At 41.6% G+C, this 4,087-nt stretch overlaps 1 long non-coding RNA gene across 1 annotated transcript; it reads right to left on the bottom strand.

Annotated features, from left to right (window-relative positions):
- Window positions 1-873: 873 nt before the first annotated feature.
- LOC138141718 (uncharacterized) lies at window positions 874-1,680 on the bottom strand. The gene is made up of 2 exons (XR_011163242.1): window positions 1,367-1,680; window positions 874-1,198 (listed from the first exon to the last, which is right to left on the bottom strand). It is a non-coding gene; the product is annotated as an uncharacterized lncRNA (long non-coding RNA).
- Between the last annotated feature and the right edge of the window lie 2,407 nt (window positions 1,681-4,087).

The following is a 4,087-nucleotide window of genomic DNA, read 5'->3' on the forward strand; positions in this document are numbered from 1 at the left end:
GAAACAATTTTACTTAATTTAACATCAATCTATGTCCAAGGCATTTCTAGCTTGTAGAGAGACATGTCCAAATTAACATAACCCCCATGCCTCCAATGTGATTTTTTTTGCATCAAGATTTCAGGTAACATTTGAAGGAATCTTGAATAAGGAAAAGATCACACTATGTTAAAACACAATTATGGGTTAACATTCTGGAATATTCTCTGCTCACTTTCTTCCTGTGATCAGTATCTTAACCTTGAATTTCAAAAGAGAAGATATTGTTTCCAGAGGGTCTTGGCACCTTTCACTTCATATGGGTGAGAAGGCAATGCCTAGACAAGAGTTGAATTTCTTTATCACCTTTATTCCATTTGAAATGAAGGCTTTGATGTTCCCACTTTCTCTGAGTCATAAGCCTGGAAGGGCTTTTAGAATTTAAAGGGTTAGAATTAAAAGGGCTTTTACTATTTATAGAAATAGTATAGCTTGCTTTTAAAGAGTACACAATAAATTCAGTACATTACTTTAAAAGATGTCCTGATTATCTCTTTCCTCCAGAAATATCTTCTGCCCTCTTTTGTGTTTAAAAAAATATGCTTCAATGATCTTCTTTCCAATTTTTTGAACACACATATCGATAATTTCTATTTTATATCTGTATCATTCTCTCTTCCTTCCCAAAATGAAAGGAAAACAGCGCTCACTCCTTTGTTCCTGCTGCTGTCTGTAGGCTATGTTTTCTTTTCTGCCTTGACTCTCTCTCTTTTCATTATTTCCTTGCTTGCTTCACAGGCTGTAAAAACAATGTGATATTCACAATGCCCACAGTGGTTATGAATATGCTGGTATAGTTGCGAATCACAAAATGTAACAGGCTCTCCACATGGAGGACAGAACCAAAGTCTTTATTTAAATACCAGAAAACCGAGTCCCAGAACCAGAAAGTCAAAGTCATTACAGTAACCACGACGTTGGTACACATGGTGAATGCAGTGAACACTCACATTCCCAAGCCTTCACAACAGAACAGGTTCCCTCAAGCAGGGATCCTCTTCTCTCACTCATGGTAGCTCCTCAGCCTGGTTCTTGGAAGCTCTCAGCAGAAGTTCCCAGAAGAAAAGTCTCAGCAGAAGCTCCAACTGGCTCTCAGAAGAAACTCTGCCACCATAAGCTCCATTCTCCAAATCAAAATCACTTTCTCCAGCCTGGGCCTCTGTAATGGAAATGCAAATTTAAAGATCTTCCCTGCTGTAGCAGCAAGCACTCCAAGTGTCCCCAGGGTTTGCTGCCAACACAGGTTCTTGGATCTGCTTTGTTAAAGGAAAGCAACTCAAAATGGGTTAACAAGCTTACTTTAATCAGTCAGACATATATCCTTTACCTTGTTCAGGGGAAAAAGGTCAGCACCCTGAACTTCAAAGTATACAGGCAGAATTATCAAGACAGAAACAGATCAAGTAGACAGCTTTCCAAACTGTCTAGCCATTACATCCATACCAAATCAACATCTGGGTTTCAACATCTGGGTTTTTTCAAAGCCAGGAGGCTCTGGGCAACAGCTTCCCAGAATCCAGATCAAATCACAGAACACTTCTCAAAGTGAGCCCCAAAACAAAGCTACACATCAGGGCTTATATAGCCTTCTCCTGGCTCAGAGAATGTAACAACCTTCTGGACCCACTGGCCAATCAAGAAGTATCTACTGAAAAACAAGCCTCCCACCCCAGGCTCCAGGTGCACTTTAGCCTAGGGGCAGGGAAGATCTTTAAAATTTACATTCCCATTACACCTGCCCCTAGGCCTTTTGATTGGCTTAAGAGACTCTGAGAACCTTCCTTGATTTGAAAATATACTTTGCCTCCTAATAGGCTGAATGTGGTCACATGGAGCCTGTGGCAGGAGGCTTGGTTTTCAGGAATGCCCACACCTTGATGCTGTGTGATTGGGCAGTGGGTCAAGAGGGTGGTTACATTCTCTGACCCAGGAGAAGGCTATATAGTCCCTGATTTGAGGCTTTGCTTTGGGGGCTCACTTTGAGAAGTGTTCTGTGATTTGATCAGATAAGACTCTGGGAAGCTGTTGTTGAGAGCCCCCGGCTTTGAAAAACTCAGATGTTGATTTGGTATGGATGTAATGGTTGGACAGTTTGGAAACCTGTCTACTTGATCTGTTTCTCTGTCTTGATAATTCTGTCTGTATACTCTGAAGTTCAGGGTGCTGACCTTTTTCCCCTGAACTAGGTAAATGATACATATTTGACTGATTAAAGTAAGCTTGTTAACCCATTTTGAGTTGCTTTCCTTTAACAAAGCAGATCTAAGAACCTGTGTTGGCAGCCACCCTGGGGACGCTGGGGTGCTTGCTGATATAGCCTCTCCTCGGCATCCATGATGCTTGCTCCAAGAAGTTCTGACTCTCCAGCTTGTGCTTTTCCTTATATATGGTATTAGCTCCTCCCTGCCCCACTCCTTCCTGTTATGTCAGCAACAGGGCTTCATACCCTCTGTTTCTTAACAGAGGCTTGATATAATTAACTTGAAACTAAGTGTTAAGTACCTGTTCACTTGCCAATACAAGGGCGTGGAAGATCTTCAAATCCCATTGACATTACTCAGGCTCAGGCAAGTAAGTAGTTTTGGTACCACAAACAGGGAAGGTCAATAGGACCAGATGGGCAATCAGTAGTAGGAATCTCTGATGGTAATGTTTAATGTTACAATTCAAAGACTTAAGGTTTTTTCCTGGAGCTCTTCTTCTTCAGTCATTCATTTTGACTCCTTAGACCAATACCCTTAGCTCCAACCTCAGGTCTGTGTCTGGGGAAGAAGGCTTCTTCCCTCTTCTGCCCAGCTTCTCTCCAGAAGCTATCTTAGGGACTGACAGAATTCCATCATCATCTTCCTCATTCCCCTGTCCTGGGAGGGAGGGGGCACCCTGACACTCCTATTATTTCAGCTTCTTTTTGTATATTATCTTCCCCAATTAGATTGTAAGCTCCTTGAGGGAAGGGGCTATCATCTTTTTTCTTTCTTTTTTTTAATTTTTGGAAGGGGGAGGGCAGGGCAATTGGAGTTAAGTGACTTGCCCAAGGTCACACAGCTAGTAAGTGTGTCAAGTATCTTAGGCCAGATTTGAAGTCAGGTCCTCCTGATTCCAGGGCAGGTGCTCTATTCATTGTGCCACCTAGCTGCCCCTATCTTCTTTTTTCTTATTTGTATCCCCAGCACTTATCACAGTAAGCTGGTACGTGGTAGGTGCCTAATAAATGTTTATCATCTCATAGTGACAGTACTCTGGGCAGCCTCCATCTTCTAGGATCTCACATTGATGCTACAGTGTTCTTATGAGCTTGCTGGTACCAGTAACTTTGAAGCTAGAGCATCATTCTGGGCTCAGATGTTAGCCACAACCTTGCTTAGGTCCTTCCTGGGGTTTTGGAGAGGCCACCTCCCCAATCATCTCAGCCTCTGTAATTTAATAATAATAATAACAGCTAATAATTATATGGCACTTGCTTTGCTAAGCATTCTACAATTATTATCTTATTTGATCCTCACAACAACATTGGGAAATTAGTGCTATTATCATCATCTCCATTTTACAGAAAATAAAACTGAGGGAAACAGTGGTTAAGTGACTTGCCCAGTGTCACACAGTAAGAGTCTGAGGTCAGATTCAAACTCAGATCTTCCTGACTCCAGGGCTGGTGCTCTATGCACTGAGTTACCTAGCTGCCCCTAATTTTGGGGCTTAAAGGGAATTTTTCTCCAGTGCTTAGCACAATGTCTGACCACACATAGTAGGTGCTTAACAAGTGACTATTAACTTGAAAAGTGACTTTTCATGCATCTTCATCAAAAGCAGCATTTCCTTCAAAATTTTAATTTCTGTCTCTAGCTATCACTTGGTCATGCTGGTGTCATCAATGATCTTCCTGATACCATGGATATAATTTTCTACACACTGTCTCATGGATGGTTCTAACACATACTTGACTCTGAAGTTAGCAACAGCCAGATTGGTATTGTCAATTTGTAGAATTATTTCCCATTGAGTTAGTGTAGATCTGAGTTTTCTTGAAATAGTGTCCCCACTTTCTGGT

Source organism: Petaurus breviceps, unplaced genomic scaffold (genome assembly GCF_028583685.1).
Source record: "Petaurus breviceps papuanus isolate PSGF00001 unplaced genomic scaffold, PetGlider_PUasm1.0 103, whole genome shotgun sequence".
Lineage (NCBI taxonomy): Eukaryota > Metazoa > Chordata > Mammalia > Diprotodontia > Petauridae > Petaurus > Petaurus breviceps.